The following is a 22,456-nucleotide window of genomic DNA, read 5'->3' as shown; positions in this document are numbered from 1 at the left end:
GGTACAGTGGTTAGGACTCCATGCTTCTACTGCAGCGGGCACAGGTTTGATCCCTGGTTAGGGAACTATAATCCTGCAAGCCACACTGTGTGGCCAATAAATAAAAATAAAAACATGTATTATTATGTGCTCAGTCACGTCCGACTCTTTGTGACCCCATGGACTGTAGCCCTCTAGGCTCCTTTGTCCATGGAATTCTCCAGGCAAGATTACTTGGGTGGGTTTTCATGCCCTCCTCCAGCAGATCTTCCTGACACAGGCATCGAACCTATGTCTCTTACATATCCTGCATTGGCAGGCAGATTCTTTACCACTAGCACCACCAGGGAAGCCCATAGCTTATATTACCATAAGTAAGTGTTAGTCGCTCAGTCGTGCACGACTCTTTGTGATCCCATGGACTGCAGCCCACCAGGCTCCTCTGTCCATGACATTTTCCAGGCAAGGATGTTGGAGTGGGTTGCTGTTTGCTTTTCCAGGGGATCTTCCCAACCCGGGGATCGAACCCAGGTTTCCTGCACTGCAGGCAGATTCTTTACCGACTGAGCTACAAGGAAAGCCCATAGTTCATACTAAATGCTTTAGGATGGTCTTGGTTTATCTAGAATTATTGAGAAGATTATTTCTGCCTTTGTATGATTTCAAGTAATGGGAATGGGACCAATCAGAGTCATCCAGTCAGGCAGTCCTCAAAAGTCACCTAGTCCAACTTCCCACTTAGTCATTGACTAAGCCCACCACTGTTTCTAACCAACTTGGAACAGATATGTCACTGGCCTATATTCACAGCCTTTGTCTCCTTAGAGTCAACTTCTGTGTAGTTGTTAAGTCAGTCCTCATGCAGGATTAGGAAGGCCAAAAGATGGACCATCCTAGTCTTTGCTGTTTCACCCAGTGGGTTCTAATTGGGTCAAGCGCCTTTGATTTATCTGGGATGAGGCTGCTGTTGGCTGGGCAACAGACTTGGGCTTCCCATAGCTCTTCTCTCAAGGGCCTTATGTTTTTGAGGCTATGTCTGGAAACAGCTACTTTTAAAAAAGGAGGCAGAGAAACCTCTTTATCATTGTTCATAATTTCTTTTTCTTTTCACATCCCTTGTCTGATCATTGGCAGTGTGTCTAGCTTGGAGCCTGTGCAAGCTAAAAGAGAGTGGTTGCCAGCTCTGAATTTTAGCAACGTGCACAATAATGAAAAGCTTACTTAAGAAAAAAGTCACAGTCGACAACCTTTGCTTAATCTTTACTTTGAAACCAGCTTTTAAACTTTTTTCAAAATGCTCCCTTATGAATAGTAGAGTGCCCTTCCGAAGGCTGCCTCCAGCTTCTTCTCCAGACCTCCCTTGGGCACAGGCCAGGATTTGGTTTTATTATCAACTTCTGGGAGAGTGGGCAGCTGTGGGCAGAGCTGGGGCTCCCTCACCGGAGACTCAGGTGTATACTCACTAGGTGACTCTGTGCAGAGTCAAAGAGGCAGTCATTTTTAATAGGAGACATCCTCTTTGAAATAAAATATATCCAAGTGACTTGTTAGCTAGCATTTATACCCTCCTATAAATAAGAGTTATGACTTGTCAAATCCATTGACAATTTTGGAATTTCTAATTTTTCAATCTTTAGCAAAATAAAAAACAAGTTCAAGTCTTGACCACGGGGTGGCGCTGTGCAAGCAGTCATGCTCTGCAGCAGCCACCGTTGCCCATGATCGCCTAAAAGCTGGGGAGGAACAAAAACAGAGATACCCTCTGCTTCTTATTTTTGCTTTTCTCTGAAGGAACTTTCCTCCTGTCTTATAACTCCTTCTGAATCTTGCCTTGAAACTGCACCCTACAGCACCTGGAGGAAACAAAAGTGAGAACTGAAACAAGAAGAAACATGTTTTCCTGACAAGCTTCCTTGTATTCTTGAGTTGTATATTATGCATAATAATTTCTTTTGAAATTCTTAGCTTTTCTTTTCTCCACATTTTGAGTATAATTATGAAAACTTTAGTAAGCACGATTCTGTTTTCTTTTTCTGAAATTATTCATGGAAAAATACCTTCAATCAACAAACATTCATTGAAGAGTTGCTAATAAATAAGGCACTGTATAGGCAGTAAATTGGAATATAAAGATAACGTGGCTTTGCCCTAAAAACAACTGGAACTTTCTTTTACCTTCACTTTCTACCTAGAATTGAGTCCTAATTTATCTCATTATGACAATATTTGCCTTCAAACCTCAGTTTTGAAGAGATTGTGTATCCTCTGTTGAAGGTCTGAACATTAATTAAGCTTCTAATGTTTAAAAGTTCCACATTCTATATTTTTTGGTTTTACTATATTACACCCCTTGAAAGTGGAATAACCTTACTGAACAGAAAAGGTTGTATTGTGTTTGCTGAAAATGCAAATGCTTATTTCCAGCACATACCCTTTAGGAAGAGCCGTGTGGCTGTCCATCTCAGCATTGGGGCTGGAAGTGAGATCCCACACATCCTAGCATTTTGCAAGAGAATACATATGTTAGTCGTTCAGTCGTGTCCAACTCTTTGAACCCCATGGACTGTAGCCCACCAGGCTCCTCTATTCATGGAATTCTCCAGGCAGGAATACTAGAGTGGGTTGCTATTCCCTTTTCCAGAGGATCTTCCCAACCCAGGAATCAAACCTGGGTCCCTCACATTGTAGGCATTCTTTACTGATGGAGCTACCAGGGAGCTTCTCTTGGAAGAAAATATGCTAATATTTTCAGTGAGTGAGAAACTATTTTCTTGGTCATTTAAATTTTTATTTATCCTGCTTCAAACACGTAAAGGGGGCATTAGTTCAATGAGCATAGATATTATGGGCAATTACTTTACAAATTTCTCTTAGGGGATGAACTACTAGAGGAAGGAGAAAGGTCAAAGACTGGAAGCCTTGGAGGCTATTAACCCCAAACTTTAAAAAGAGGTCCAGTGTTTGGCTCCTCAGTTTCAAGAAGAGAGACTTCCAAGGGGAGTTTGGCAATACTCTGGTTCCTGGTCTTGGTGGTGACTACATGGATATTGGCTTTATAATATTCATTATGCTGTATATTTATATTTTGGACACTTTTTTACACATGCAATCTATTTCATAATAATACTTTTTTCCCCCAAGGATAGAGATGATATCTTAAAATGCCTCCTCTCCAGGACTGCTGGGCTGGTGACAATCCCTTCATTAGTGCATTTCAAACAGAAGTATCAGCACTTGGTTTAATCTCTTATCAAGGTTAAGAGGATTAACCTCTGGGTGTGTTTGTGTAAAACTATAATATAAAATCAGAGCGAGTACTCCAGCTGGCATTTTCCTTTCTCCTGTACCCACCTTCTTGTTCACTGAAAAGGTTATAAAACATGGAGCATGAGATCATGAGGTTCAGGGTCCTCAGCTTCTCCCAGGTTGCTGCAGCACCCTTCCCAGCAGCTGTTTCTGTGGGCACCCAGCTGTGCCTGGTGGTGGAATCACCTCTGCCTGATGGGTGCCTTCTCATTCTGAGATGCCCGGTGACCATCAGATAAACAGCCAGCTGTAGTCAGTAAGGATCCTCTCTCTTCCCTTCTTTGCTTTTGCAACCACTCTTTGGCCACTTCAGACGTGATGAAATTTTCCTTGTAATCCTTCGTATTGATAAGAAATTCTCTGAAGACTTTATATGTGAAAATTTGTTGTGGCAGCAACACTGCTTTCCAACCCTTCAGCTGGGACTTTTCAAACTAATGATCTAGGTAGAAAAACATTAAAAGGAAAGATGTTATAACATAGTTTCATGGCCTATTTTCCTGTTTGGGGAATATTCCACTTGCTACAAGTAAACTAGAGAAAAGTTCAAAAGGCTCAGGGGAGGAAAGAGAAGAGGAGTTTTCAAAAAGAACGTGAAAAATCCATTTCTGTCTTTGAATCACGAACTTTGGAATGACTTCCAAATGGGAGTTTGGGGTTTTAAAAGAATTAGGGACTTGGGAGAAGCTAGGGGAAAAAAAAAAACAAAACAAAACAAGAGTAAAACTGGGGAGTTATTCTCTGAGCCTCAGAGTCTGGTTTTGCTTCAAAATCTGGAACTGAGTTTTGTTTCTATTGCTGCCGTCTCTCTGAGGATTCTGAGGTTTCCTCTCTTGGAATTTGCAAGTAAAAGTCAATGGTAAATTCTATCTTGACTTCATTGGCTCCCCTTATAATTTGGAGGGGGGACAAGACGAGCCCCCACATTGTATCTGCAAAGCTCTGTAATACCCTGCTGAAATCCTTGCTGTGAATTGCCTGATCCTGATTCTGTAACTCCCCAAATTAACAGCATTAAGCTCTTAAGAGGATGCCTTTTTGTAACCATCTCTTAGAGTTTTCATTTTCTACTTCTGGCTCTTTTTCCATTCTGGCAGTTCAGTGTATGAGTCTGGCAAGATGAGCTGACTCTAAGTGACAAAGTTCCAAGTCACAGACATGGACAGTGCTTGGCTCTTCCTGAAATGGAGGAAGGAATAAGGCAACCCTGTTAGGGAGCCCTGGTGACTCATTTCCTCCTCGTACAAAGACCTGCCTTTTTCTTCTAATTTGGGAGTGCATCTCAGTCAACTGATAATATATATTTATCGTCTATTAATAGATATGGTGCTATGCATAGGTGCTTTTTAGAAGGAATAAAAGAAAATCCCAGCCACAATAGATTGAGAGAGAAAGAATGCCAAATCCTAAAATGTATAAAGGATGCACAAGAAAGACCCTGTATGCATCAATAAATGGGGGGCATACAAGCACTGTATCTATACAGGTAAAAATAGAAGGAAAAGTCATGGAAATATCATGAGTCAGAGTGGGGAAAGAGTTCTCTTAACTAAGAAAGGCTTCTTGAAAGAGATTTTTTTTTTCCCCCTAATAGACTAGAGAAAATTGAACAGTCTGGTGTACTGAGGCATTCTGCACCAGGGAGTACAGCCCTGGAAATGAGAGGGAGGTGGCAGAGGGGTGAGTAAGTGAATAGGACAAAGAGGAAAGGACTCAGGGCAGAGAGGGAGAAGTGAAGTGAAAGTTGTTCAGTTGTGTCCAGGCAAGAATACTGGAGTGGGTAGCCATTCCCTTCTCCAGGGGATCTTCCCGATTCTGGAATTGAACCCAGATCTCCCACATTGCAGGTGAATTTTTACCAGCTGAGCCAACAGGGAAGGGGAAGCAAATGGAAAAATAATAGTGGGCTCCTGATGTTGATCCGAAATGCTCAGGGTGGGGGACAAGGTGGGCTCCTGCAGGGACAGCTTTAGGGTGAGAAAGGAAAACTTAAATAGGGGGTTAAAGACTAATTAGAGAGAACCAGGGCCCCAAGGAGTCTATGTGGAGCTCTGTGTGAATAGATGCTCAATAAATACTTTCGCATTCTACATTTAGATCTAGCATGAGTTATTTTTTATATAAGGTGTGAGAGCATTTTTTTTTACTCATAAGTATGTCTAGTTATTCCAAAACCATTTATTGAAATGACTGTCTTCTCCACTGATTGCTTTTATATTTGTCAAAAATGGATTGGTTATATGTGTGTGGGTCTGTTTCATTGGTCTGTGTGTCTAACTCATGGATACCACAATGTCTTCACGCATAGCTTTATAGTAAATCTTAGGAGCACATAGTGTGATTGCCTCAGATTTATTCTTCTTTTTCAAAAATTTTTTGGCTGTTCCAGTTTGTCTTTACATGTAAATTTTAAAAACAGCTTGTCTATATCTATAGAAAGGCTTACTGGGATTCTGATTGCCATTGCGTGAAATCTATGGGTCAATTCAGGAATAATTTTTATGTTTGCTACATTGAGTCTTTCATTCTATGAACACACCATGTCTGTTTATTTGGATTTTCTTTGATTTCTTTAATTAGTATTTTGTTTTCACATGCAGATCTTATACATGTTTTGTTAGATTTATATCTAAATATTTCAGCTTTTGGAACTAGTATTCTATTCTACCATAGATTTTTGTGGATTGACTTTGTCTTAAACAACCTTGCTAAACTCACTTGTTAGTTCTAGGAGTTTTGTTTGACTTTGCTTTTTTAGATTTCTTGGGGTTTTATACATAGACAGTCATGTTATCTGTTAATGAGAACCCTTTTTTATTTTTCTTTCCAATCTTACACCATTCATTTCTTTTTCTCGCCTTATTTGACTGGCTATGACTTTCAGTATATAGCCAGATAGAAGTGGTGAGAGGAAGCATCTTGCTTTGTTCCAGATCTTGGGGGTAAAGCATCCAATCTTTCACGGTTAAGTATGGTGTTCGCTGTAGTTATTATGTAGGTGCCCTTTCACTTGCTATCCCCTCTATGTGGAATATTTTCCCCAAGACATACCCATGGCTGCTGTTTCACTTTCTTCAGGTCTTTTCTCAAAATCTACTTTTCCTGGCTACCTTGGTAAAAATTTCAACCTACTGAATACTTATAAATCCATTTCCTGTTTTATCTTTTTCCTTAGCACTTATCACTACCTAACTTACTATATATAATTTACTTGTTTATTGTCTGTCTTTCTCCAATATAAACTAAAGTTTTGCAGATAGCAGGAATTTTCTCTGGTTTGTTCATTACTGTCTCCTCAAAGTTTTAGCAATACCTAGTATATGGTAGCCACTCTCTATGTATTTGCTGAGTAAATGAATGGATGGTTGAACCAAATCTACCCATCTACCTGCATCTGTTCTCATTTTGTTTTCCTGCTAATCTAAATGACTGAACCATCCTTACTCTCATTACAAGCGGCTCTCCGCTTGCCTCTTCATTCCTTTCCTCACCTTCACAAGGGCTTTCATCCTGCAATTATTCCTCCTCTCTTCTGCATCAGCTATTTATTCCTCTTAATGTGGTCATCCTCATCAACATAGTATCTTCTATCTTTTTGACTGCTTGTTATGGGTTGAATTGTGTCTCCCTCCCAAAAAATATGTATGTTGAAATCCAGACTCCTAGTTCATCAGGATGTGACTCTGTTTGGAAATAGGGCCTTGCAGAAGCAATTGGGATAAAATGGAGTCACCAAGATGGGCCCTATGCCAGTATGACTGGTGTCCTTATTAAAAAGGAAAATTTGGACAGGGTCACACCGAGAATGTCAGGTGAAGATGAAGTCGGCGAGCAAGGTGGTGCCTCTACAGCCCCTCTCACTGCATCTCCTAACCAGACTCTGTTTCTGGTCTTTCCTCACACAGCCTGACAGCTAAACAGCCGTCTTTCTAGGAATGGAAATTTGATCATGTCACTGCCCTGCTTAAAGCCTCCCATGGCTCCTCATCACACCTAAAATAAAATCCAGACTCCTTTCTTTATCTGAAACTCTTAACGTAATGTCCCCATCTTTTTGAACTCTTCCCCTCCCTCTCTGCCTTCATTCTGTTCCTCAGACAGTCCAAGCCTTTTCATGACTCAGCACCAGCTGCTCACTCTGCCCAGGACATCCTTTGCCTAGATCTTTACAGGTTTATCCTTGTGATCCAGAATTTAGCTTAAATGTCACTACCAAAGAGAGGCCTTCTCTCTGCCCAGTGGATGATAGCCCCGTGCTTCCCCACTCACTCTGTCATGCCACCCTGTTTAACTGTCTCCATCAGGAGCTGACATGATCCTGTCTGTCTCTCTTCTATGACCTGCCACCTACCCTCCTTTCCTAATGCATAGTGAGTCCTAGTAAATATTTGTCAAATAACTCACTCCCTCCTGCACGGTAGAAAATCTAAAGGTAAAATAAAATTCTTGACTTCTAATCTGTGTTAGTTTCCTAGGGCTGACATAATGAGGCACCACAGACAAAAAGTGACTTAAGTTACTATCTCACAATTATGGAGGGTAGAAGCTCATGATCAAGATGTGTGCAGGTTTGGTTTCTTCTGAGACCTCTCTCTTTGGCTTGTAGTTTGCTGCCTTCTCAGGGTTCTCACATGGTCACGCCTTGGTCTGCGTGTACATTGTCTGTGTCCTCTTCTTATAAAGATGAGAGTCATGTTGGATTGAGACCCACCTGTATGAATTCATTTGCCCTGAATCACCTTTTAAAGGTTCTGTGTCCAAAGGTGGTCACCTTCTGAAGGACTGAGCGTTAGGACTTGGACATATGCATTCAGGGGAGGGGGGCGGGGGGCTACAATTTAATGCATAGCGGATCACTAATTGGAGAAGGCAATAATAGCACCCCACTCCAGTACTCTTGCCTGGAAAATCCCATGGACAGAGAAGCCTGGTAAGCTGCGGTCCATGGGGTCGCTAAGAGTCGGACACGACTGAATGACTTCACTTTCACTTTTCACTTTCATGCATTGGAGAAGGAAATGGCAACCCACTCCAGTGTTCTTGTCTGGAGAATCCCAGGGACGGGGGAGCCTGGTGGGCTGCCGTCTATGCCGGCTGAAGCGACTTAGCAGCAGCAGCAGCAGGATCACTAATTGTTGCAGGAGCTGGTCCCTGTGAGCTCCCTTACTAGGGGGCATGTGAGGCCACCACTGTTTCCTACAAAGCCCAGGGACTATTGTGTTTAACCAGAGAGAGTTTACAGCCGCACCCAGGCAGAGAAAGAGAGCTCTGCCCTCTCCCCTTTCCTTCCTCCCTCCTCCCGCACCAGAGAAGCCAGTCCAGAGCAGAAGTTCGGGAGACACGCCTCCTTCAAGTCCTGGAGGTATCTATCCAGCCTGGAGGTAAAGGGGCAGTGGGGAAAAAAGCTTTGACTTGAGATGATATTAAAGATCAAAAACAAATAAGAAGGAATCTTCAAATCCAAAAGTAATCTCTAATAACAGAAAATCTGTGAAGTAGGGCTAAAATATAGTTAAGGGAGCTGCCATCCTCAAAGAAAGGAGAGGTAACAGCCTGGATGTAACAGGATGTAACAGGAAAAAGTAGAGCTGTTTCTTGTTTATCTCCAATAAACTGAAACCCCTGTGTGTAAGTTTCATGAGGATAGGATTTTGTCCATTTAGTAGGCTCTTCTTTCTAGCTCCTGAAGAGGCGCTGGGCACATAGGAGATGCTCAGGAGAGTCTGTTCAGGCAGGGAGTGCACTTTGAGAATGGATTTCCCTCAGGGTCTTGAGAGCACTTGAAACACATCAGAAATGTGTGTGAGTCGTCCTGATTTATGGTGCTGACAGGGAGCCCACCAACGTGAGAGATTTGTTTTAACAAGTTGTGAAATTCAGAGCTCCATCTAGAGCTCTGGATTTGGAATCTGGAGAGACAAGTGTGATGCCCTGTTAGGACTCAGGTTCTGGAGAAGTGCAGATAGACTTGTAGTTACATACAGCATCTGAGATTGATTGCCAGCCCCCTTCCTCCTGTGGAGTGGGCAGCGTGTGGCTTTCCCAGAAGCAAGCAGCACACTCATGCTTAAAGCACAGACTGTACTTTGCTGGGAAGCACGAGACCCACGTTTTCTCTTGGAAACCTCACTGCCCTGGGGACTCTGGGCGCATGTGAAGTCACACTCTCATCTATTGCTGCCGCAGTCGGCTGCAGAACAGAAGGCCTCTGCTGTCAGGTTCCATGAGGAACAGTGTCCCCTTCTGCCCTTTACAGAGGGTCCTGGAAGCAGCTGAACCATCCTGGGAGACACTTCACACCTTCATATATCTCCTTTGTTAATGGTTTTCAGCCCTTGTCTAGAAGAATCACTGGTTGTCTTTGTTAGACTTGTTGAGGACAAAATGGGTGTGTGATATGGTTGTGGGAGGAAGAGAGCACCTCTTGAAATTCTTTTGTTTTTCTTTTCCCTGAATGCCTTCAGGTTTTGAGTTGTATTCTCCAAGTACTGTTTTTGTTTTTGCTTGTTTATTCATTTGTCTTTTTGTTCACATGTAAGCCACTTAAAATTTTGTTTCCTTTTAAAAAGTCTACCTGCAGTTTGTTCTATCCCATCAGCTGTGCAGAGAAGGCGATGGCACCCCACTCCAGTACTCTTGCCTGGAAAATCCCATGGATGGAGGAGCCTGGTAGGCTACAGTCCATGGGGTCACAAAGAGTCGGACACGACTGAGTGACTTCACTTTTTTTTCACTGTGGTTTGAAAGCTCTCATTGGGCTCTCTTCTGTTCTTTGGTCTATTGCACCATGCTGTCCAGTGGGAAAGAAAATGTTACGTGAGCCACATTTAAAAAGTAAAAATAAACATGCCTTAGTCTATTTGGGCTGCTATAACAAAATATTACAGACTGGGTGGCTAATAAACAACAGAAATTTATTTCTCACAGTTCCAGAGGGTGAGAAGCCTAAGGTCAAGCCACCAGCAGATTTTATGGTTGATGAGAGACCAGGTCCTGGTTCATGGTTGGCTGTCTTCTCTCTCTGTCTTCAGATGGCCGAAGGGGTAAGGGAACTCTCTAGGGCCTCTTTTATAAGGAAACAGATCTTGTTGATGAGGGCTCTGCTTTTGCGAATCAACTAATTAACTCCCCAAGGCCCTACCGCCAAATATCATCACATTAGAGGCCTGGATTTAGTGTATGAATTTGTGTGTGTAGGGGATGGGGGACACAAACATTTAGTCTACAGAACAGAAAACATTAATTTTACTAATATATCTTTACTCATCATATCAAAATATTATCATTCCACACTGTAATCAATATAAAATTATTGAGATATCTTACTTTTTTTGTTTTACTAAGTCTTTGAAATCTGGTGTGTATTTTTTACTAGTGGTGCATCTCATTTCGGACGAGGCTCATAGTTCATGTGTTGCGCAGCCACTACATTGAATAACGTGGCTTCAGAGAATTGCTGCCCTGGCCACAGATGTGCCTCATTTCTGCCCTCAAAGAGAATTGAAGAAATGCCAAAGAGCCCTTCTTGCTGGTCTTTCCAAAGAAAATAAATACTACTTTCTTCATAAAGTAATATTTTATTACATTAATACTTCAGTCTGTTTCCCAGTGTGTGAGAAAAGTCACTGTTCTGGATTTGCAGAGCTCCAGCGCACGCTTGTTAAAAGTTCTCGTGGCTCTCTTTGCAGAGATAGAAAGGTCCCATATTATCAGCATCAAGAGCAATGTTTTCCGACATGTGTTTCATAAAACTTAGGTTTATGAGATGTGATGAGGTGTGATGTGAAGAAGAGATTTCCATAGTAAAAAGTGTGGGGAATACTAAGTATGAAATTCCAATAAGTGTCTTTACTGCAGAAATACTGAGAGATGGCTCCCATGTATAGATCTTCCGAAACCAGTAAGTTGCTTCAGAAAGCATCTTGAGGATCAAGAGTCAAGTGGGACTCAATGAGGCAATGCTGTTTGGAAAATTTTCTCCTTGAGTCTTTCTTTTCCAGGGCAATCTTCCAGTGTGGCTCTTAAATCCAATTCCAAAAGTTCCTCATACTTTCCTAGCTCTAGGGACCGTGTTCCTACTATGTCCTTGAAAAACAAAAACTAAAATAACCTTCACTAATGAGTTATAATATAATGGCTCTAATATTGGGAAAGTATCTGTTGTGAATCAGATCCACTATCTTTCCTCAGTACATTTTAATATAATACTTCTCTCATAGCTCCTACATGTGCCAGTGAATGCACATTTTAAGTGGCAGTACAATTTAGGGCCATTTTATTTCTTTAATGATCTTGGGAAGTACGGCAAATATTGCAGCTTTGATTTTTCAAATGGTCAAAAATGCAAGAAAAACAAATTCTGCTTCTCTCACCAGCATTCCTTCTCATTCATAGAGAAGAAATATGTTCCCATTTAAGATGAAAGGTTCTTTGCATTTATTTCATAGCTCATATTGAGGAAAAGTCTCAAGGCCATTTATAGTTTATTAATTCATCCCACCACAAAATCTCTTTATAATGGGGCTTTCAGGTCATCTTCCCTCACCCCTCAACTTACTAGAAGATAACTCGAGGCACTCCAAATCAAGTGAATTAGAAACAAAGTCATCATAATTATAATCTCTCTGCTTAGAAATGGATCACAATGTAATGCTTTTTTCCCAGGAATTTGGGTCATGTTAATAAAAACTGTATTTTTCTCTTTAGAACACAAGACCAGCTTCTAACAGTCTGGTCCATATGTTAGAAGCATATAAAAGTTAATCATTTTGCTCTGGTGCCAGCATGTTGTGTGTGAAGAGAAGCTGTAAGCCGCAGCTGTGTGGAGAAACAATTGTGAACTTTACTGGCTTGCACATGTGAGATGTCAGGAAACTAAATAAAATGTCACTTAACTTTACTGGAGACTTGGAAGTGGGAGAGGAGCATTTAGTAGAGTGGTTCCATTCTTTACGTTTCATAAGGATAGTTCAAGTTACATAAAACCCAGATCAACTGCTTTCCAGATGATTAGGTTTGGCTTAGTCACAATGATAATGATTGCTGGGTAATCAATGGGAACTGTATGCAGTTGACCTGGTTTGGTGTGTAAATGACTAAAAAATTCAGACATCATCGAAAATCAATTGGGTTCAATCAGTTCGGCCAGGCAGCAGTCCCCTCAGTTACTCAGCGGTCTTCCTTGAATATGGCCAGAAACCCTGAAGTAACCACCAAATCTATAATTAGGCTGTCCTAGTTGATGGGCTCTCTCAGCATCACTGCTCCATGCTTTGCACAGCGGGTATCTGACCTTTGGCCATAGGCTTGTATACTCTGCCACCATTTTCTCTTTCAGTGAGCTGGGGACGTGGCTCACAGTGTTGTGTTAAATAATTCATTCTGCACATTTACCATAGTGTTTACTGCATTGTAAGCATTTAGTAAATGGTAGTAGTATTTTCCCAGGTGGCGCTAGTAGCATAGAACCTACCTACCAATACATAAGGAGACGTAAGAGATGCAGTTTCTATCCCTGGGTTGGAAAGTTTCTCTGGAGGAGGGCACAGCAACCCACTCCAGTGTTCTTGCCCAGAGAATCCCATGTACAGAAGAGCCTAGCAGGTTGAAGTCTATAGGATCACAAAGAGTTGGACATGACTGAAGTGATATAGCATGCATGCAATAAATGTTAGTATTTAAATATTATTAACTCTTTTCTGATATAGAGCAAAATAAGTGGATTTCTACATATATTTCCTTATCTCTGATGAATTTTTTTAGAAGACAGTAAATAAAATTATATAGTACTATGAGTCATCCTTCCTCCTTTATTCTTTCCTTCCTTTCTTCCTTCCTTTTTCTCTTTCTTTCTGTTGAGTGTGATTTCTCTGTTTTGAAAATAGTATCTTAAGAATATAAATAGGAAAGAATAAAATAAACCCTCAAATCTTACATCCTCAGTTTATTTTCTTTTCTAGTCATCCAATCCAACATTTAATAAGGTTCTAGGCAATAGAAAATTCTATAGTCTATAAAACTCTGATTAGCCAAAACCTCTAGTTAATAACATTTTGTAAATCTCAAAATATATGCTGAAGAGATGATCACTGAGTCAAGTGATTTAGCTTAAACTAAAACTCTTGGCCAAGTAGGGCTTCTAGGGGTTCCATGTGGCTCTAATCAAATCCCCTATACCAGCAACATCTGCATCTCCACTCACCACTGAAACTCTATTCACTATAAATTTAACAGGAACACTTTATTCCCAAAACTCAATAAATGTTCATCCAGCCTTCTCAATGATGAACTCCAGATATTAAGCAGGTAAGTAACTCATTCAAGCCTTCCTAACAAGTAAGTGACAGAGCTGAGAAAAATCCCAGGTGGTTCAACTCTACCTCTCACGGTCTTAACCACTTCACCTCTGCCATCTGGGTCTCCAATAGCTTGAGCAAAGATTCTGAAATATGAAGGGAGTGTGGTATGGCTAGAGAGCAGCATAATGTTCAGGGTACGTGGAGGGAAGTGAGGTGAGCTGGGGCCTACTCCTAAAAGGGCATTGGATGTCATGTTAAATAAATGTAATGCCACACATATTCACTCATTCATTCACATGTATTAGCTGAGTGTCTACTACGTGCTAGCTAAATTGTGCTAAGAATCAGGTCTAGAGGAGTAAATAGAATGGACTTAGTGCTTGCCCTAATGGAGCTTAGACTCCAGTGAGTAGTCACAGACAGTGTTTTAATTAGGTCCATGGGTAGCTTTCAATGTCACATCAAGGAACATCTTTGGCTTTGATGAGACATTTTCTGTTCATCCTTGGTGCTCTACTAACTGTGTAAAATGGTTCACAGTCAATTGCTATTTCTTTGGAATAATGAGTGTTTCTTTTTGGATGACTGAAAGAAGAATCTGTGGTACTGAAGTTTGCCAAGAGGTGGTAGATATGATCCACCTATAAGGCAAGGGTAGGAATCATTTGAAATGTAGTTCCAGTGAATTAAACCACCTTCAATAAACTTCTTTGTTTAGCACCTACTATTTGTAGAGTGGGCTTCCCTGGTGGCTCAGACAGTAAAGAATCTGCTCACAATGTGGGAGACCTCAGTTTGATCCCTGGTCAGGAAGATCCCCTGGAGAAGAGAATGGCAACCCACTCCAGTATTCTTGCCTGTAGAATTCCGTGGACAGAGAAGCCTGGCGAGCTACAGTCCATAGGGTTGCAAAGAGTCGGATACGACTGAGCAACTAACCACACACACACATTTGTAGAGCTCTTCACAAGTCTTGTAGAAGGTGCTGAAGAAATAATTTTTGAATTAATGAATGAGAATAGAAATACTTAGTGCCTGGCTTCAGAGATCTTGTAACTGGAATAAGGAAAAATGCCATTTCTAAAGACAGATACCAATATAAGGTAAAATATTTGCATTGGCTTAAAAGGATTCAGACACATATGCACTGACTACCTGAAGCCTCTAGAATTAGTACAGAATTGTGATGCTTGTAGAGTTCCTTTATCAGAGAATAGGATAAGATTTTAATTGAGGGAGATTTGGAAATCAGTTATTCTGGATGCTGTGTCACAGTTTCATAAAGCCAAGTTCTCAAAAAAAGCAATCAGTCCAGTTCAGTTTAGTTCAGTCCCTCAGGCATGTCCAACTCTTTGCGACCCCATGGATTGCAGCATGCCAGGCCTCCCTGTCCATCACCAACTCCCGGAGTTTACTCAAACTTATGTCCATTGAGTCGGTGATGCCATCCAACCATCTCATCCTCTGTCATCCCCTTCTCCTCCTGCCTTCAATCTGTCCCAGCATCAGGGTCTTTTCAAATGAATCAGTTCTTCGCATCAGATGGCCAGAGTATTAGAGTTTCAGCTTCAGCATCAGTCCCTCCAGTGAATATTCAGGACTGATTTCCTTTAGGATGGACTCATTGGATCTCCTTGCTATCCAAGGGACTCTCAAGAGTCTTCTCTAACACCACAATTCAAAACCATCAATTCTTCACTGCTCAGCTTTCTTTATAGTCCAGCTCTCACATCCATACATGACTACTGGAAAAACCGTAGCTTTGACTAGATGGACCTTTGTTGGCAAAGTAATGTCTCTGCTTTTTAGTATGCTATCTAGGTTAGTTATAAATTTTCTTCCAAGGAGCAAGCATCTTTTAATTTCATGGCTTCAGTCACCATCTGCAGTGATTTTTGGAGCCCCCCAAAATAAAATCTGTCACTGTTTTCACTGTTTCTCCATCTATTTGCCAAGAAGTGATGGGACCAGATGCCATCATCTTAGTTTTCTGAATGTTGAGCTTTAAGCCAACTTTTCCACTCTCCTCTTTCACTTTCATCAAGAGGCTCTTTAGTTCTTCTTCACTTTCTGCCATAAGGGTGGTGTCATCTGCATATCTGAGGTTATTGATATTTCTCCTGGCAATCTTGATTCTAGCTTGTGCTTCATCTAGCCCAGCATTTCTCATGATGTACTCTGCGTAGAAGTTAAATAAGCAGGGTGACAATATACAGCCTTGATGTACTCCTTTCCCTATTTGGAACCAATCAGTTGTTCCATGTCCAGTTCTAACTATTGCTTCCTGATCTGCATACAGATTTCTCAAGAGGCAGGTCAGGTGGTCTGGTATTCCCATCTCTTTAAGAATTTTCCAGACTTTGTTGTGGTTGACACAGTCAAAGGTTTTGGCATAGTCAATTAAAAAAAAGCAATGCCTGTACTTAAAAAATAGAACTTACACAAACTTCATCCTTCAGCACCATGACACATATAAGATTCAGTAGAAGAATCTTTTTGGTCAGTGCCATTTTATGAATGGTAAAAACAAACAAAAATTTGAGAGAGAGAGGGAGGGAGAACGAAAGAAGAGAGTGAGAAATATGTATGTGTTGGTGTCTAAAAAACCTGTGGCATTGTAGCTTAGATACAAGTCACACTGGCCAGATAGGCCTGTTATAAGCTTTGTTGCCTATAGAGTGTTTCCTTTCTTAGTTTGCCTCTCCTTATTTTCTGGATTTTTAAGCAGCTAGTTTTTCTCCAAGATCCACACCTGAATGTTTTAGAGTAGGTCTTTGAAAAGGTATTAGGTGGTAATAGTCATTCCTTGAAAGAAAGCGAAATAATTGGTAAGTGAGAAAACTGGACTTGAATACCTATAGACCAAAAGTTAAACTTGAATGCTTTCAGAGTCTCAATCAAACAAACAAACAAAAATTGTATAAGTGATGGTTGCATTCATATTAGCAATCAGCTTTTCAAAATGACTGGTATTTGCTAATATGCAAATTGAAAGAAGCATAATTTTTCACTTGGAGAATACTTTAGTATGAAGATGCAGAAGATAAGCACCTTTGAAATCACACAGTGTGTTTCAGGGCTTAGTGAAACAAAGGATTTTCTGTCTTAGTGTAGAAATAATTCAGTGAGAGTTAGAGTGACAGGTAAGGAAGGGTTTATTAGTGTAGGACACTTGTAAGAGATGCAAGCAGGCAGGCAAGGGCGTGCTGCCCTGAGAACTTAGTGGCTACATTTTTATAATTAAAAGAAAAATGGGGAGAGTTGGAAAGACCATATTCTGTTTCATTCTTGAGTAGACATCAAGTTTCTAACATAAACCACTTCTCCACATTGGGAAAGGGAGTTTTTTTGTCCCTATATGGTCAAACTGAAACTTGCTGCTACAGAAATAGACCAAAAGGCAGTAACATACTAAAATATGTCAGGTTTTAATATAATGCTACCTTTTCCTTTATTTTTGTTTCTAGTGAATGCGGAGAAGCATGTCCTAGGAATCATTCACTTGCTGAGCTCACTGGGCAGGATGTGCATCTCATTCCACCACTGTTTCTTTGTCTTGGGGGGTGTGTCTCACGTTTCTGTCACATGGTTTTATTGCTAAGCAAACCTGCTTTCTGAGATGATCTTTAATTTACAGGGGTCTCCTGTACTTTTTCAGTTTAATCACCTACTTTCTTCCTTTACTCTTGTCCCTATTACCTTGAATTACTTAGTCTTTAAAACATTGTTGGGGGGAGCAAAATATCATACCTCTGTCCCCTCTCTCATGTGCTGTGAAAAAGAGTGATATACAAATTAGAGGTCTGAATAAGCTCACTTTAGCCAAAAAAGCAAAGGAAATGGAGGAGTAACTGGAAAGAGACCCCAGGAACAGAGCCAGGGTTAGTTTCTCATGGTGATCAGCTGTGAAGAGAGAGTTAGCAAATTAAATAGCCTCACCTCTGTCAAATCATTACTTAAGCTTCCTCTATTTATCTAAGCTGGGCTTCCCAGGAGCTCAGTAAAGAATCTGCCTGCCAATGCTGAGACACAGTTTTGATCCCTGGGTTGGGAAGATCCCATGGAGAAGGAAATGACAACCCACTCCAGTATTCTTGCCTGGAAAATCCAATGGACAGAGGAGCCTGGCGGGCTACAGTACATGATGTTACAAAGAGTCTACTGAACACACACACATGCACTATCATCACCCTCCTCCCCTCTTCTATTGCTTGCCAAACTGCTAGGAAATAATACATCATGTAGGTTTTAGTTTTACCCTCTTTGTTTTGTTCTTTCTTGTTTTTCCTAACTCAGCAATCTCTTAAAATTTATTTCACAACCATCGATAGACTTTCAGACCTGAATGGAAATCCAACACTACTTAACCTTTTTTACTCCAGTTCATCTACTGTATTAATTTTCTTCCCTGAACCCATGATCTTTTAGTATGCATAGTTTTGCCTTTCCTATTTGGAATAATACATTTTCCATTTGGAATAATATAATATCTAGCCTTTTCAGATGACTTTTTTTCACTTAGTAATATAGATTTAAACTTCTTCCATGTCTTTTCATGATTTCATAGCTCTTTTTTAAGAACTAAGTAATCCATTGTCTTAGATATAACTCAATTTGTTTTTCCATTCACCTACTGACATCTTGGTAACTTCCAATTTTTGGCAACAAGTTTCTGTGTGGACATGTTTTCAACTCCTTTGGGTAAATACCAAGGAACATAATTGCTGATCATATGTAAGAGTATTTTTTTCGTATGTAAGAAGCCACCAAACTGTCTTCCAAAGTAGCTGCCCCATTTTGTATTCCCATAAGCAATGAATGAGAGTTTCTGTTGCTCTATATCCTTGGCAGCATTTAATGATGTCAGTGTTCTGGATTTTGGCTATTTTAGTAGGTGTATAATGGTATCTCGTTTTAATTTGCATTTCCCTGATGATATATAATGTGGAGCATCTTTTCATATACTTGTTTGCCATCTGTGTGTCTTCTTTAGTGAGGTTTCTGTTAAAGTATTTGGCCCATTTTAAAATCAGGTTGTTTGTTTTCTCATTGTAAAATTTCAAGGGTTCTTTGTATATTTTGGATAATAATCCATTATCAGATATATCATTTGTGAATTTTCCCCCCCATGTTCCTTTTGATCAATATTGTTTACTGCCCTGACCAGCTCTCTGATTTACAACCTAGGTAAAGTTTTCACATGCCCTGGCCACAGATGTCATGCAATCTTTTTTTGGTACCAGGTAAACATTACACTATCCTTATAGTCCCATCTCTCAGGAGTCTACCCTTCTTATACCACATTAGCAGACATTGATCTAGATTCAGCTGCATAGCACAGAGGATTTGTTCCATGAGTGCCATGGCAAAATGCTGCAGCACACATGAGTGGAGGACTGCTCATCTACTCAAACTTCTCATTTGAGGTGTCATACTGTTGAGTCATAGAGACTAGAAGTGATTTAAAGCCAGAGATAGGCTTGGGATAAGAATTCAGGTTTCTCAGTTATGAGTCTAGCATTCTTTTCATTGCTTCCAGGCTAAAGAGGGAGAACTAAACAAGCGCTTATAATTTCAAGCACTCAGTCATCATCCTGCACAATGTGAAGTTACCAGCCTCTTGTTTTCTGAAGCACCATGTGGCTTTTTCAGACTTAATTGAAAACACAATGTTATGCTTTACATAGAGAAACCTATAACTGACCCACCATCAATAGATAAGTTGTATTGAGCAGAGCTTCTAGGGAGGGATTTTTTATTCTATTTTATATTATATAAAATATTATATAAAAATATAATTATATCCCTATTTTATATTATGTAAAATATTTTTTATTTATTATTTAGTAATCAGTTTATTCTCTCTTGCCTTGTCATTTAGTCTTAGACTATGAAATGTGGGTTCCCTGTATTGCAACAACCTCACCCACAAGAAATTTTACTCAAGGCTCTACCCCCTGTAGTAACTAACAAATGTAAGACCCACAGTGGCTAGTATCCAAACCATTCACCTTTGGCCACATGGTGGGATGAGTAGCTACATAAGGCCACTGGAAGAGCAAAATTAGCTAAGCTTTTGTCCATGGTCCCACCAGTAACTTATGATGTCTTAAGTCTTCCCTTTCCATGTTTTCTCCCTCCAAAGTTCTTTACAAAAGGGTCATTTCTACTCAGTTTTCAGAGTCTCTCCTATGATGACTATTTCTTAAAAATAATTAGCCTGAAATAATACTTATGCTAGAGAGGCACATTTTGAGATGACAAATTCTGCTCCCCTTCATATGCAAAGATCTCACGTATGTGAAGTAACGCATTTATCCATCCATGAAGAAAGTGGACCTGGATTAGTTGTCAAGGAAGAATAGTAACATGAAGATTTAGAACATAGACAGGGGAGCTTCAGTGGGAATATGGAGAAAGTCTGCTGGGGAGATTTTCAGGGTGGAGCAAATAGGGAAAACTGGTTGTTGGGATAGGAAAGAGACAGCATTAAAGCCATATTGACCTTCAGAAGTGGGAATAGGGATATGAAAAGCCGTGTATGGGACTTTGAATATATCCTTTGGCTAAATTGCAGTTTTGTCCAAGACTAGGCTTTATTGGACTAAAAACCACTCTGCTGCATGTGGATGTTGCCCTGAGACTGAAATAAATGATCCTTACTTGTGTTGGTACTGGCAGGTATGCATGTGTGGATTTCATGTTTTTCTCAGTGAGTTAAGTCTTCATGGATAGGTATCAACTGTCTAGGTTCCAGCACTTTTGTGAACACTTGGCAGTCATGGTATTTCCAAGCAAACTCCAAGTGAAACATGTAGGGAGAGCAGACAATACCCAGGGCTTTTCTTAACTAGCTCTATCTTTATTAAGATAGGCTGAACTGGCAGTTTCCACCCATGTGGCAATAAAATGCAGGAAGCAGAGAGCCTCAGCTCCACTATTGACTGAGTTGAAGGGAAGTCTGGTTGCCTCCTTGACACGTTCTGATGATTTGATGCAGTTGTTTGCTGAGATGACATCCTGTTTATGAGTTTTCAAACTTAAAGAGGAAAGGAGTTATTAGTTTTTCCTCAGCTATACAATTTTAAAATCTCTGGGCCACAAATCTTTAAAGCTGTAGTTCTCATTTTAAATGGAAAAAAAAAAAAAAATCAGTGAAAACCTTGGTTTGGCTTCCTTCAAGCAGATAGTCTAAAGGTGTTCATTGTACAGAAATTCCTTAAATTTCCAGACAAATGCCAATCAATGCAGAAATGGGGAAAGGTTCCCTTTGGGCATTAAATTTCCCACATACATGATAAAGTCTAGGTTGTGCATTCAGAAAAGAACATTTGCTGTATGTGCGTATCTTTCTTCATTAGAACAGCTTAGAGTACAGGCTGATCTCTTTAATTCCTCCCTCCACAAAACTACAGCCACTTCCATATATACATAAATTATCTGTGTTCTTTCTTGAGAGATTAAGTAGACTGGGAACTCTTCCACCTCCCGCTTGTCCATTTACTGATATTAACACTCAAAGGCATAGATAAATGCCAGGAGAGAGTGAAATCTGCAGAACAAAACCTAACATTACCCTTTCTCTCTCTGCCTCCTACAACTGTGTCATTTTCTTGTCACTATTTTAAGTTATCTCAGTGTATCAAATATAAAACAAGTTCTTGTTATATAGATTTATAGCATAGATCATTATCTAAGTGGTTTTTTAAAAAAACATACAAAATACTCTAGTATGTTTTCTACAACTACTGAATTTAACCCCTTGCATTTTTATTGGTTACAGTGTTATTAACTAAAATTAGAACATTTCATTCACTCCAAGTATCACCCCTGCATAAGTCTGTCCCAAGCTGACCCCCTAAACATTACTCACCCTACCTGTTGTTATAATTAGACAAAGTAGAGTTCATTGCTCCCCACAGGAAGAGAGACCACCATCTCTCAAAGCTTTGGCAGTGTCTTAGAGAAGGAAAGGCTGGGTCAGAATTTGTTGAGAGGTCAAGTTTGATTTAAGATGAGTCTTTCTAAGTGAGAGGGCTTGATTAGAACTGCGTAAGGATCACACGAGTAAGTGAAGAGGAACGAAAGAGCTTCTTGATGAGGGTGGAGGAGAGTGAAAGAGCTGGCTTAAAACTAAATATTAAAAAACCAAGATCATGGCATCCAGCCCCATTACTTCATGGCAAATAGAAGGGGCAAAAGTGAAAGTAATGACAAATTTCTTCTTCTTGGGCTCTAAAATCACTGCAGATGGTGACTGCAGCCATGAAATCAGAAGGCAGTTGCTTCTAGGCAGGAAAGCTATGATAAACCTAGACAGTATGTTGAAAAGCAGAGACATTACTCTGCTGACAAAGGTCTGTACAGTCAAGGCTATGGTCTTTCCATGTAGTCATGTACGATTGTGAGAGCCAGACCGTAAAGAAGGCAGAGCACCAAAGAATTGATGCCTTCAAACTGTGGTGCTGGAGAAGACTCCTGAAAGTCTCTTGGACAGCGAGGAGATCAAACTAGTCAATCTTAAGGGAAATCAACCTCGAATATACATTGGAAAGACTGATGCTGAAGCTCCAGTATTTTGGTCATCTGATGTGAACAGCTGACTCATTGGAAAAGTCCCTGATGCTGGGACAGATTGAGGGCAGAAGGAGAAGAGGGTGTCAGAGGATGAAAGGGCTGGATGGCATCACCGATGCAATGAACATGAACTTAGGCAGACTTCGGGAGATGGTGAGGGACAGTGAGGCTTAGTGTACTGCAGTCCATGGAGTCACAAACAGTCGGACATGACTAGGGGATTGAACAGCAATAACAAGGATCACATACAACATAACCAGCACATGATTGGTGGAAACAGCAACGTGTGAATTTGA

The 22,456-nt window shown here is 40.4% G+C and overlaps 1 protein-coding gene across 1 annotated transcript in view; it reads left to right on the top strand.

Annotated features, from left to right (window-relative positions):
• Positions 1-22,456, top strand: part of MYO3B (myosin IIIB) — a 416,196-nt gene that overhangs the window by 212,572 nt on the left and 181,168 nt on the right. The gene's annotated exons all lie outside the window — the stretch shown is intronic.

This window comes from Dama dama, chromosome 33, assembly GCF_033118175.1.
Source record: "Dama dama isolate Ldn47 chromosome 33, ASM3311817v1, whole genome shotgun sequence".
Taxonomy (NCBI): Eukaryota; Metazoa; Chordata; class Mammalia; order Artiodactyla; family Cervidae; genus Dama; species Dama dama.
Note: the sequence above shows the minus strand (reverse complement) of the source record. Positions and strands in the feature narration are given on the sequence as shown.